The sequence below is a fragment of the Antechinus flavipes genome, chromosome 1 (assembly GCF_016432865.1).
Source record: "Antechinus flavipes isolate AdamAnt ecotype Samford, QLD, Australia chromosome 1, AdamAnt_v2, whole genome shotgun sequence".
In the NCBI taxonomy this organism is placed as follows: Eukaryota; Metazoa; Chordata; class Mammalia; order Dasyuromorphia; family Dasyuridae; genus Antechinus; species Antechinus flavipes.
In genome coordinates, this window is record NC_067398.1 from 186,084,811 (window position 1) to 186,099,623 (window position 14,813).

Sequence of the window (14,813 nt, forward strand, 5' to 3'; positions counted from 1 at the left end):
GTCATTACAATCAGGGTAACTAACTAATGAAAACCTACCAATCAATCTCAATCAATCAGAAAGGAGAATAGCTCCATCATGAATGGTGCCAACATTTACAGCTTCATAAATTAAGATCTAGAAGTGATTTTAGAGATTACATATTAACCTAAATTTTCAGATAAGGAAACTGAGACCTAGAAAAATTAACTCCATTTGCTCACAGTTTTACAGTTAGTAAATGACAGACCTAGAAGTCAAACTTAGGTTTTCTATCTACAATTTCAGAGCTATTTCCTCTGTACCATACTATCTCTTCAGTGAATTTAAAAGGGATTTCAATAGGATATGAGAGGCAGCATAGTGGATAGAAAGCTGCACAGAGTTAGGAAGATCTGGATTTAAGTTTTATCTCTCACTAACAATCTGTTCTTGGGCAAGTTATGATCTCTCTGTGCCCAAACTATTTCATCTCAGAATCTTTTTACGCTCTTAAAAATTATTGAGAAATCTCCCCAAGAGAACTCTTGTTTATATGGGTGATATCTATGAATAATTATTGTATTAGAAATGAAAATATCTTAATGTATTATGAAAATAGTTTGAATTTGCAGACCACCTGAAGGGGTTTAAAGGGTTCCCTGAGATGCCTAAATCACATTTTGAAAACTATTGACAGCTTTCTAAGACTGTAAGTTGGAGAGAAACTGCTAACCTGCAGTAATAGAGGAAGTTTTTTCATCTCTAACTTTCTTATATAGATGACATCATTGGTCCAGTTCTTACTGTTATCCCTATCTCTTTGACAGAGCACAACTAGCAATTACAGAAGAAGTGAACTTCTCAATTTATTAGTGGGATGTCTGTTGGACAATAGCAAACTCTATCAAACTGGTTTAAGCTGCATATAAAACTGAACCAAATTGGACCTCAGAAATTGAAGAATGACAGTCATACATTGGACATCATTTGCCAACCCTGTAATTTTTATAATGATACGTGTCAGCCCTGGAAACCTGTACTTATATATCTGAATAAATCTGCAAATAGGCAAAATGGCTATCAACAATGATTCTCTCAACAATATGATCTTTGTTACTAATTGGAAAAAAAAAACAAGGAAATTAGTCAGCATTTTGTCACTTATTAGGCCTTATGTTTCCCTCACAAAAACACTTAAAAAATGTTCAGAGCTATCAAAGAACCAAGTGGTTTAAGAGTTTATGGCATATGGTTCTACATATGCATATTTATTTCTTATTTCAATAGTAGTTCCTCACTCTAGCTTTTATACAATGATAGCTCTTCTCCTTCCTTTCCTGCCCCAATTTCTAGTACATATCATCATCAATTCTCCAGGCAAATGATTGCTAAATAGAACAGATGATTTTGTAATTCATCACTAAAGGTTGCCAAATTTTGCCTTTTACTCTTGTAAAAAATTTGAGTTTGAGATATAAACTAGGGTATGCTGCTTGTTCCCAAGAATGATCTAACATCTGTAAGGTATGTGCTGCCCATATAAGATATGTATATCTGCTTGGGTATCTAAATGTATAGACAAGTGACTTGAGGAAAGGAATTGAGAGATCTTGCCCATTCATCTTTTTTTTTTTTTAAATGATTATAGCTTTTTATTTATAAGTTATATGCAAGGGTAATTTTACAGCATTGACAATTGCCAAACCTTTTGTTTCAACTTTTCCCCTTTTCCCCCCACTCTACCCCCCCTCCCCCATCCCCTTTCCCCGATGGCAGGTTGATCAATACATGTTAAATATGTCAAAGTATAAATTAAATACAATATAAGTATACATGACCTAACAGTTATTTTGCTGTACAAAAAGAATCGGACTTTGAAATAGTGTACTATCAGCCTGTGTAGGAAATCAAAAATGCAGGCAGACAAAAATGGAGGGATTGTGAATTCTATGTAATGGTTCATAGTCATCTCCCAGAGTTCTTTTGCTGTGTGTAGTTGATTCAATTCATTACAGCTCTATTGGAAATGATTTGGTTCATCTCATTGCTGGAGAAGGCCACGTCTATCAGAATTGGTCATCATATAGTATTGTTGTTGAATATATAATGATCTCCTGGTCCTGCTCATTTCACTCAGCATCAGTTCGTGTAAGTCTCTCCAGACCTTTCAGAAATCATCCTGCTGGTCATTTCTTACCAAACAGTAATATTCCATAATATTAATATACCACAATTTATTCAGCCATTCTCCAATTGATGGGCATCTACTCAGTTTCCAGTTTCTGGCTACTACAAAGAGACCTGCCACAAACATTCGTGCACATACAGGTCCCTTTGCCTTCTTTAAGATTTCTTTGGGATATAAGCCCAGTAGAAACACTGCTGGATCAAAGGGTATGCAGTGTTTGATAACTTTTTGAACATAGTTCCAAATCGCTCTCCAGAATGGCTAGATGTATTCACAATTCCACCAACAATTCTGCATTATCTTTCCCTGTCATTCTAACCAATCTGACAGGTATGTAGTGATATTTCAGAGTTGTCTTAATTAGCATTTCTCTGATTAATAATGATTTGGAGCATATTTTCACATGGCTAGAAATAGTTTCAATTTCTTTGTCTGAGAATTATCTGTTCATATTCTTTGACCATTTATCAATTGGAGAATGGCTTGATATAAATTAGAGTCAATTTTCTATATATTTTGGAAATGAGGCCTTTATCAGAACCTTTGACTGTAAAAAAATGTTTTCCCAGTTTATTGCTTCCCTTCTAATCTTGTCTGCATTAGTCTTGTTTGTACAAAAACTTTTCAATTTGATATAATCAAAATTTTCTATTTTGTGATCAATAATGATCTCTAGTTCTTCTTTGGTCATAAATTCCTCCCTCTTCCACAGGTCTGAGAGGTAAACTATCCTATGCTCTTCCAATTTCTTTATAATCTCATTCTTTATGCCTAGGTTATAAACCCATTTTGACCTTATTTTGGTGTACTGTGTTAAGTGTGAGTCAATGCCTAGTTTCTGCCATACTAGTTTCCAATTTTCTCAGCAATTTTTGTCAAATAGTGAATTCTTATCCCCAAAACTGGGGTCTTTGGGTTTGTCAAACACTAGATTATTAAAGTTATTAGCTATTTTGTCCTTTGAACCTTGCCCATTCATCTTTTTTTTTGCATTAAATATCTTTTTTTTAAAATTTTATTTTATTTAATAATAACTTTGTATCGACAGAATCCATGCCAGGATAATTTTTATACAACATTATCCCTTGCAATCGCTTATGTTTCGTTTTTTCCTCTCCCTCCCTCCACCCACCCCCCCCCCCAAGATGGCAAGCAGTCCTATATATGTTAAATATGTTGCAGTATATCCTAGATACAATACATATTTGCAGAACCGAACAGTTCTCCCGCTGCACAGGGAGAATTGGATTCAGAAGGTAAAAATAACTCGGGAAGAAAATCAAAAATGCAAATAGTTCACATTCGTTTCCCAGTGTTCCTTCTTTGGGTGTAGCTGTTTCTGTCCATCATTTATCCATTGAAACTCAGTTAAGTCTCTTTGTCATAGAAATCCACTTCCATCAGAATACATCCTCATACAATATCATTGTCGAAGTGTATAATGATCTCCTGGTTCTGCTCATCTCACTTAGCATCAGTCCATGTAGGTCTCTCCAAGCCTCTCTGTATTCATCCTGCTGGTCATTCCTTACAGAGCAATAATATTCCATAACATTCATATACCACAATTTACCCAGCCATTCTCCAATTGATGGGCATCCATTCATTTTCCAGTTTCTAGCCACTACAAACAGTTGCCCATTCATCTTGAAACAAGACTCAACTCCTACCTTGAAAGGAACAGAAGAAGGGGCCCTGAGGCTGGCCAGTTTGTCCTCCTGTAAAACAGGCAGTATCAGACAAAAATATCTATCTTTCGAAATATTGCTTGTTTAGGGGCATAAACAGATAGTCACTGTGCCATATTGAGGAGCTAAATACTCCTATTAAGGTCTGCAAGATGGTTTTTCTCTTTTTCCTTCCTGAAGTCAATTCCCAAAAGAGTCTGGAACTACATGTATCTCTCTCCGTAAGAAATCAAGAATGTCTCTCCTTTCCAAAGCCCTGACACCAACTTCTCTCATATGCACATTCAGGATCATGCTAGCATTCTCTTCTCCAATTAGGAAAATCTCATGCAAAATTGTCTAGGCTTATCTGAAAACCTGGATTATATTACTTTGACCCAACTAAATCATCAGGCAGAAAACCCATGGGCAATGAGCAAATGAGCAAAGAGGGACTGGTAGCTATGGATAAATGTTTATTTACTCTTATGGCCAAGACTGATATAATAGCTATAAAAGTTTTTCTCCTCCATAGCTTCATGCCATACCATTTTCTTTCTCCTTCATAAATGTGCATATATGTGTATGTATACACATATGTAGATACACACACACATATATATATATATGAATTATTAACTAAGCAAGGACAGTTGTTATAGAAACTGTTTCCTTACATACACAAAAAGGTCTCTGGGGATATTGGCCTCAAACGTAAGTAAAAATAAATATTGAGACACTAATAAAGAATATTCAAGGCTACTCTGTCTTTTTGCATACAAAAAAGATCTCTGGGCATAGTGAGTTCAAACTTATAGTAAAAATAAATAGTGAGTCGCTATTATACAAACTTATGGTAAAAATAGTGAGTCACTATTATGCAAACTTATAGCAAAAATAAATAGTGAGCAACTAATAAAGAACACCTGTGGTCAAGCAAGTACTTAGCTGGCAAGTCCTGGTTAATGGAAATCCTTTTCTTCCTTTTTTAGGGATCTCATGCTCTCTGTAGGATTCCAAGGACTGCTATCTTTTTAGAAGCAATCCTATCTACCACCAAAGGTCTCAAATTCTAAAACTCTTGCTGTCTTCATGTTATAGTTTTCTCATATCCATCTACAGGTCTTTCCTCAGCTACTACCATTATTGCTTCCACCTCCAATGGGACCCTTGCTGGTTCTGATGACTCTCCTAAGCTCATATGATCACTTGGTGCCTCTCTTTGGGGAAATTTCCTCTTAGGGCCTTGGCTGGAGTTCTTTACCACTAAATTGTTTTATGCATTGCCCTACAGAACATCACTATGCTGATCTATGGCTTTCCTCAGAGAGAATTCTGTTTACAGTCACAACATGAATTCTTTCCTTTTTCTAAAGCATGATGGACTTGCCATTCCCCTTTAAGGTAACATCTACTCTCTGAGAGTGAACTATGGTTCTTGAATCTGGTCTGATTTTTGTCTTTATGACTTCTCATTTTGAAAACCAAAATAAAGTCTTTTCTTTAGTGGCATAATGATTCAAACTATTTTCCCACTGTATTATAACAGGCTAGCATTAGGACAAGTTATTTGCTGTACAACATAATGAATATTCTCTCTGGTGACATCTTTACACTTTCTGGGAACTGTCATCAATTACAACCTTCTCCACACACCTTTACCATTTTCTTATTTATTGCAGCTATGTCAACTTCAGTCAGTATGTTAACTCATTGTTTCCCCCCCCTTCTGAGACTTTATTTTCTTGATGATCTTAATTTTTTTTTTTTTAAAAAAAGACAATATTTAAGGATTTAGGGTTAGGAAGAAAGAGAAGAGAAAAGAAAAAAAAAGAAAATGAAAAATAGTCTTTTGAAGAAATAATTGTGTCAGTGATAAATATGAGGGCAATTAACAAAACCTGGTCTTTTAAAAAATAAGAATAAAAAAAGACAATTGGCTTCATAGAGAAAGTCAGCTCACTGGCAATTTGTTAGGAAAAAGTGATAAAAGAAATTCTTTTCTTTTTAAGGTCTGAGTTTAGTTCTCTTACTAAGAAGCTGTATTTATTAACAATTATCTTTTGCACTAGGATTTTATTGCATTTATCCTGAGATATGATAGCTTTTCTCTGAGGGAGGTCAATGAATATTGAGCTGCTAGAGGGTAGTAAACTATCCATCCATACTTACTAGTCATTTTTGGACACATTTGTGAACAGAAATGGGCCCAAGTTGGTAAGAAAATCTATTACTTTAAAATCTCAAGGATTTTTTAGAAACCTTCAAGGATTCTGCTAGGATGGGTGATTTCCCTTCCCCAAATAGATTGGAACTCATCTATAACTTGGTATATAGTTTTTGAGAGTTGTGGCTAAAATATTAATTATCCTGTCAGCCTATAAAATGCCAATTTATTCCAATTTATCTAGGTTCATTCTCAGATAACAAACATAATTCCTTACCAACAGCATACTTTTTTTTTTTTTTTTAAGCTGAGGCAATTGAGGTTAAGTGACTTGCCCAGGGTCACACAGCTAAGAAGTGTTAGATTTGAACTCAGGTCCCTCCTGACTTCAGGGCTGATGCTCTATCCACTGCATCACCTAGCTGCTCCTCCAATGTCATACTTAAAGCCTGTTCAGACTGGTAAGATTTGCTAAAATTTGGTCTCTATTGACACAGCCTTTGAGAGCCCAGCTTCATCTCTTTATGAGAGTAGTTCACAAGAATAGGACATTAGTGAATGAGAAGATGTTATGAGGAGGATTAATTCATATAGAAATGTCCATGTAGACATAAGGAGTTAATAGAGACCAGCAGTTCTTGTAGCATGAAATTAAATCTTGCAGGTTCCTTAGAGATCATCAAGCTTATACAGTGCTTTTAATTTTATGCTACATTTAGCCCTTCCATACGGTTGATACACAGAAAAATATGGATAGCGATGATAGAGATGGATAAAAATTCAGTAAGGCCTGAATTCAAATCCAGACCCCAGTACTGACTAGATTTTAATCCTTGTCAATCTCATCATCTGTCTAATAGGGATAATAGCACTTGCCTCTCAGGGATATTGTGAGGATGAAATGAAATAATATTTGTAAAGCACTTAGTATAATGCCTGACATATTGTAACCATCAGTAATAAGTTATTATTGTTATCCTTGGTGTCACCTAAATATCTATAGCTTATATATTTATATATATGTGTGTGTGTGTGTGTGTGTGTGTAATATAGTTACTTGTAAAATCTGATTTCTCTCTTTTCCAAGCCCAGATTCAGATCACTGGAGCTTCCTCTCACACTCTTTGCTCTGTTTTTCTTGCTTTTCCTTCCTAATCTTCTCTCCTTAAATCTCAGATTGTATCCTCCTTGTCAAACCTTTCCTTTTATTCTTCCTGTCTCAGCCTAATCTGCTGCTTATTTCATAATCTTTTTATTATTATTATTATTATTTCTAAAAGCTTTAATTTGTTTGGCCCAGAGAAGAATGAAATTCACCAGGATCCCTACTTCTCACCACTTCTGAATTTTTATCTCTTTCACTATAAGAAATAACTCTTCTCTTATCCTTTTTTTCCTGAGGAATTTTTTTCTTGTTGTTTTTTAAACACCCATTTCTGTAAGATGCATTTCTTGTTTCCTCATTCATCCTTATAGAAAAGGTACACCAAAAGGCTAAGTAATATTTTCTCACTCTTTAAAGAATTAAATGCTTGATCTTTATTTGGTCCACATAGACTTTTAAAACTTGCTAAATTTCTTTTATCTGTTGTCCTTGTTTCTTGAAGATACTGTCTAGCTGTATTTTTTTCAACAGTGATGTAAAGAAGTGATTGATTCTGTTAAAAATGCATTTTTTTTCTGTAGCATCATGCTCAGTCTTTCAACATGAATTGTTTTTGGTACATGCCATGTTTCTTTATATAGCACTTCATAGTTCAATCTTTTCTTTTTCATAGCTGAATGAAACAGTTCTAGTTACATGACTCATATTTTTTGATCTTTCTCCTCTTAAGCAATTGTAATGTTTTTTCTTTCACTTGGGAATTGTAGACCTTATCAATCACATTTCTGAATGAGTTATTATTAGGCTTTCTCTTTAGTGATAGCCTATGAATTCTATTTCATTGCACTGTGCCTTCTGTTTCTAATTCTCCTGAATAATTTTCTTTTATGATTTCTATAAATAAAGAATTCAAGTTTTTTTTTTCTTTTGCCATGTACTTCTGCAAACCTAATGATTTGAAATTATCTCTTTGTGCTCTGTTTTTCACACCACTTAATTTTGATGGGAGACATTTCTTGTATTCTAATTATCTTTTTAAAACTTTTCTAATATTTCTGGAAATATTATTGGAATTTTTAAGTTCCAATTTTCTTTAGTAAAGTTTCTCAGCTTCTTTCTGTATGGCTATCTGTTTTATTCCTTATCTATTAGTTCAGCTCTTTTGTTAGAACTTTCTATTATTCCTGTAGTTCTCATGACAATTCCATTCACTTTCCTAGAGATCAAGATGTTACAGAATTATTTTTTCTTCTTAAGTATATCCTAGTTTTTTTTATTCCATATTTATCTATTATTCATCATACTGGTAGTTTTTCTTTGGTTGCTCATTTCTTCATTCTTTCCACTGGATGTTTACCTCTTCCCCTAAAGAGAAGTGGAAGACTAGTTGAACTGTTACCAATGGGAGCTACTGTTAGGAAAAAGGTCCTTGGCTACTTGGCCATACCATTAATAATTGGTTTCCAACTTAGTTTTTTTCATAACTATGAGGTTCCCAGAATAAAGGCATAGAAGATGCAGTAGATATTGAGGTAGTACTATGAAGGTCCTTGGTGACTAAGCACCTCATTCTGTTAGTTCCAAAATTACTTATTTCAAGCTGGATATAAATTAGATAAAAACTTTTGAGAGTCACAAATCTGGTATGATGAACTGGAAAAAGCACATAGGGTCTGGTGCTTACTCAGTTACTAACTAACCCTGTGGATCAAGTCATGAAATGTTGGAGTTTCTCATCTGCAAAAGAGAAAGTTCAACTAGATGTCCTTAAAAGACCTTTTAGCCTTTATATATTTTGTTTTCTGTTGTTATGTTTTTTATTATGTTAATGGTCTGGAAAATGCTATAGTATTTGTCTGGAAATGCAAAAGAGGGTTAAAAAGAAAAATATAAATCACAAAAGCTATGATCTATACTGAAAAGCAAAGCAATGTGGATGCTTATATTTTTGTCCCATATGGAATTAATTTGGGAGCTATTTTAGTATATGTGTGCATATATATATATATATATATATATATATATATATATATATATGCACACACACACACACACACACACACATATATATATATATAGAGAGAGAGAGAGAGAGAGAGAACGAACACACACACATATAAATGCATACATATCTTCATGACAGACATTCAAAGCAATTAGGCTTCTGTTTAAACAATGTTTAAATGATTAAAAACACAGTTGAAGAATTCTAAACATCTTTTAAAAAGTTTCAGTTACAATGTCTTATTATTGTGATTTTGTAATGCTGGAGAAGCTGAGGCAAGATAGAGATTAGAGAGTTTTTAATATTTTATTTGGGTTTCTGAGAGGGAGAGATTTTTTGGGACCAAAGGATCCATTTTAGTCCCAGGACTGATGTCTCAAAGCATTCAATATCAGCTTTTTTGTAAGTCAGCTTTCATGAGTGAAAATCAACTAGTTTCTTCCATATTTGAAATAAGAATATTATCAAATCTTATGATTTTTAAATGTTATCATTTAAAAGCTGAGAGTGAACTACTCATATTTTTTTCTCAATACCTTTGAATAGTATAATTATAAAAAGAAATTCTTGGATCATTGTTTCCCCTACATCAGAAGAACCTCTTAACCCGCCCCCCCCTCCTTTGAAGAAGAAAAAAAATCATCTCTGATGCACTGTAGAACAGATTTTCTAGTTTATGTTTAAGGTTTAAAAGTCTGTTGTTTTCTCTTTTTGGGGGGTGTGTTTGTGTGGGCAAAATATCTGAGAGTCATTCAAAATCTAAAGAAATTAAGAAGAGGTGACAAGTCTAATCTTTTGAAAAGTATATTCAATCAAGGAAAAATAAGAAAGATATTATAATAGTACCTATTCACTTCATTTATTCATCCATAAACAATAGGTTTTTCTGTCCATTCAAGAAATATGCAAAATAATAAATTATAAATGGTCTTTATATTAATTAACAATTATTTTTGAGCTCTCTATGCTTTTTGTACTGTGGTAGAGGATACAGAATGAGTAGAATCTTATTTCTGCTTTCAAAGACTTACAGTCCTATTGGGAAGACAAGACTAAAACAAAGCAATTAGTGAACAGGATAGTAATTAAGTGCTAAAGAATGCAGTGCAAACTATAAGAGATATAGGAATTCAAAGCATGATATCAGAAAGCACCTGAGTAGTTAGAGAGATTTTCAAGGGGTAGGTGGAGCTTGAGAGTGGTTAGAATTTGGATAGGTTAAGAAGAACAAATAAAAGATCTGGAGAAAATTAGCATGATTGGAGATGAGCATTCATTTTGAAGGATGGGAAGAGGACAGGACATGAAAGACTGACTACAAAGGATTGGATAAGAATATGGAGGTTATTAAAGACCAAGGTGAAAAAGTTTGTACATGGAGTAGCCAATAAAAATTCATAGGAATTTTTAATATAAAAGTGTCATGATAAAAGCAAAGTTTAAAGAATATTACCCTACCAGTAATGACATTCAGGATTGATTTATAGCAGAGAGGGAATGAAAACAGGGAAACTAAAATGTTATGGTAGTAATTCAGCATGAAATGGTCAATTCCTAGAGTATGATTACATTAGGTTTAAGGAAGACAAAAAGAGGAAAAGATACAAAATATATGATAGCTAGATCCAATCAATCAATCAATAAGCAGTTATTAAATACCTACCATGTGCCAAATATTGATAGAAGGATGAAGATGGGGGCTTATTCAAAACTGATACCAAAGTTTTGAGCTTGGGTGACAGAGAGAAGATTTACTCCATTTCCTGGCAGGAAATGGAGTTTTAGTTAATCTATTTCTGGTTGGCATCCTTCCTGCCTCCCACAACTTTTATCTTGTTTTAGGTTGCAGAAGTGTAGTAGTAAGTTATTGGAGGTATGTCTAATTCTTTACAAGGAAAAACAATATTTATTTTTAAAATAGTTGGTTCCTTGCACCTGATTTTTTGATTGTTGTTGACTTTGCCACTTAGTTATCTTTCTGTTAAATATATGGAGAAAGCTCCCTTGGAGCCCATTAAGCATTACAGGTAGGGATGTATTCAGTCCTTTGGAGAAAACAAAATTACTTGTTTGGAATGTTTGTTCTTTGACTAATAGTCTGGTTACCTTGACCAACCTTCTGTTCCCAAAGGATTCAGGCATTGAGAACAGGTTGTTATAAGTAGTTTTAATTCATATAAGTGACAAAGAAAACACCAATGAAAGACTTTTACTGATTTCATTAAGGAAATTGAAAGCATTTCTATTAATAATATTAGATCTTGATGACATTTTTATGTTTTTAAATCAGAGTTTAAAAATCTCCATCAGCAGTACAAGTATGTACATTTTTGGATTCCCACTGATATTTCATCTCATCCCTGACATATTTCTTCTTACTGAGAGGATTAAAAAGATTTGTCAAAAAGCATCCTATTTTTAATTTGCCAAAATAGAAGGCATCTCAACTCCTCTAGAATAGTATCCCTGATCCTTTTCCTAGTTGGTAATTATTTCATTCTCCTCCCTACCTCACATGATACTTATTATGCACATATTATTTTCTATTATAGTTTTGTGTTAATTATAATTATAGTTATGGATATACATATCATATTCCCATGTCAACTCTATTAGGATGGGGACAATGTCTTGAATAAGCTTTATAACTCCCCAAGAATTTAGTGTTCCATATGTAGTAGGTCTATTAAATGAATAAGGACATGGCCAGTATGCAATGGAAAGAATAATAATTCAGAGTAAGAGGATATGGGTTTAAATACTAATTCTATTGTTTACTATCTATGTGACCTTAGGAAAGTCCCTGGAACTTAGTTTTCTTATCTGTGAAATGAGTGGGTTAAGCCAAGTGGCTTAGTTCTTTCCAGCTCCAGGTCTCTGTTCAAAGATTTATAACATATTGAGGATGATGAACATTCTTAAAAGCCTTGTGCACATGCATGAATATACTCATGCACGTACAAATACACACTCAAATTGTTCTTTTTGTGGAATACTAGAGGTTCTTCTTTACAAAGACATCAAGTTAGGATATTTCTAGCCATTGGACATTGTCCCCTGTGTTAATGAAGCCATACAAATCATCTTGACAGCTGTTTATAAATTATCTAGCAACAACTCCAGAAGCTTGTTTTGCTTCCTACAAGGTCCAGCTTGTCATGAAAAAAAGTTGTGTGCTCCCCTTCTCACTATATTTAGCTGCCTCGGATGGTTACTTCTACCTGCTGTTTGGGACTCTGGCTGGGAGCCACAGTGGTTGCCCAAGGACAGGGTGCGGTGACTATTTTTTTAGGCAGTCTCCTGTGTCAGCCTTTCTCATAGGGGTAGCATTTTTGAGAAAAAAACAAAACAAAACAAAACGACTCAGCTTCATGGCTATGGGGAATGCTGGTTTGAGCACTTGGTGTGGTTTGGTGTGGTTTGAATCATTTTTTCTCCCCACCAAGGTTTCTTGCTGAGCCTGTCTTTTGCCCTGGAGTTGCTCTTAAATAGAGTTATATGAAAGGTTGTCTGTTCTCTGTGAACCTGTGGCAAACCAGTCTCTGTAACTCCTCCTTTTAAATACTAATGGAGAATAGTAGGTAGCATGGAGTAGTTGACTAGCACCTATATTGCATTAGCTGTAATCGCAGTATCTGGGTCCTGGAAGGCATTTGCAGAAGTCAACTAGTTCCCTTTTCTACCCCCCAGGTTTCAGGCAAACTGTCTCGGAAAAAGGATTCTTTTGCTAATTTTTCAATAATTCCTAAGAGGAAGTTCCAAAACTTCTATCAGTAACCAGTTCTAGTGTTTAATTACCCAAGTTATGTCTAAATTATTGAAATAAACTATTTATGATATATAGTTGATCCAATTGTTTTGATTGTTATGGGTCAGCACACAGCTAATTGAAATTATTATATAAATAGCAATTCATATGGAAAAAACCAGATTCAATTGTGCTATAGCCATGTCTATAGTTCCATTCAAACCTAGTCTCAATGTCAATAAGTACATTATTTAACTAATCAAAATATCTTGTAGTTAAGTTTTAATATTTCTACCAAATGCAATGTGTTGAAAGAAGAGGCAAATCATGATTTATATAAAAGACTTTTATAAATATGAAGATAGTCTCCATGAGAGAACTGTGGGCTCCAGGTAAGGATCAAGGAGACTACAGTTGGGAACTAGTGGTTGCTGTGGTAGAGTAGGGGGTTTATTATATAGTTCTGGTAATGATTTTTTTCTTAATAAAGTGCCTTCATTACATCAATTAGCATCATGTGTCATTGTATACTGACACCAGTTACTCCCCTTCTGACTTGCATGGGGCCCCACCCAGGACCATCTCTAGGACTGAGCCACCACAAGACACTTATTCCCTGCCTTCAAACTTCTAGCAAAACCTGCCTAGTTTGTCTCCAGTGCTAAGCCTCTCCCTCCCTTTCTCCCTTTCTCTTTTCCTCCCTTTCTTCCTATATATGTACTACAATGAACCTCCCTCTTAATCACACAAGATTTCACAGCAAATGTGAAAGAAAAAAAGGAAAAGATCGAATACAGTACTCTAAAAGGCAAAAGAAAAAAAAATACTATGACTAATTTATCTTTAGAGATGAGTCTAATCCTGCAGGAGAGCATGGACCTTTTATTACAATCAAAGTCTTCAAAGAATCCTTTTTGAGAAAACTAAACCTGATTGTAATTTTTGAGTGCGAACAGAAGAGACTGGAGAAATGAAAGGAATAAATAAAGGTCAAGTGGTTATATATTCAAAGAGGAAGAAGAGACAATTGCCCCTCTAAAATTTTACCAGCTCTAAGGTTAATGAAGAGAAAACTAGAGAAAAAAATTGGGGTGAGGTGTTCTCTTTGCTAGTTTTCTGGGTAAAAGGTCAAACTTCAAGGCTGTTTTGATTTACATTTCTTTTTAATTAGTAATACAGAAAAATTTTTCATATGATCATTAATGGTTTGCAATTGTTCTTTTGAGAATTATGTATTTATATCCTTTGACCACTTATCTATTATGGAATATATTAAAGAATTATGGATTATATTATAAAATATGTTTGTCTATATATCAAATATCATTAGATAATAAATCCTTAACTGAGATATTTGATTTAAAGTTTTTTCAATCTTTTCTACTCTTACTCTACATATAGTTTACTTTTGTTTGTGCAAAAGCTTTTCAATTTTTTTTTGTAATAATATGATCTATTTTATTTTTTGTAATTCTTTCCCTTGTTTCATTAAGAATTCATCTACTCTCCATAGGTATGAAATGTATATTGTCATCTTTTCTCTTAAGTTTTTATAGTACCTTCAACATTAGTTCAGATATTTATTTTGAATTTATTATGGAATAAAGACTAAAATGTTAGTCTGTTTAATTTCTTCTAGTCTGATTTCTAGTATTCGCAGGAGTTTTTAATTAATAAAAAGCCCTCCCTAAGATATCAAAGGAATAACAAAAAGGCCTTGGAAATATTGGGTACATTCTCTATGAAGAGTTCTAGGAAAACACACAGGATGAAATCAAGCTGAAAGATGTGTGATGTACAGAGAATTCATATTGATGAAATAGCAAATCTTTCAAAGTATAAAAATATTTTATCCTATAATTTTAAGAATGTTTTAGTTTTAGAAAGAGACATTTTATTTAATGAAACATGCCTTAAAACTCAGATAGTCATGTCTGAAGAAAGTTACTTGTTACATATCATCAGGAGTTCA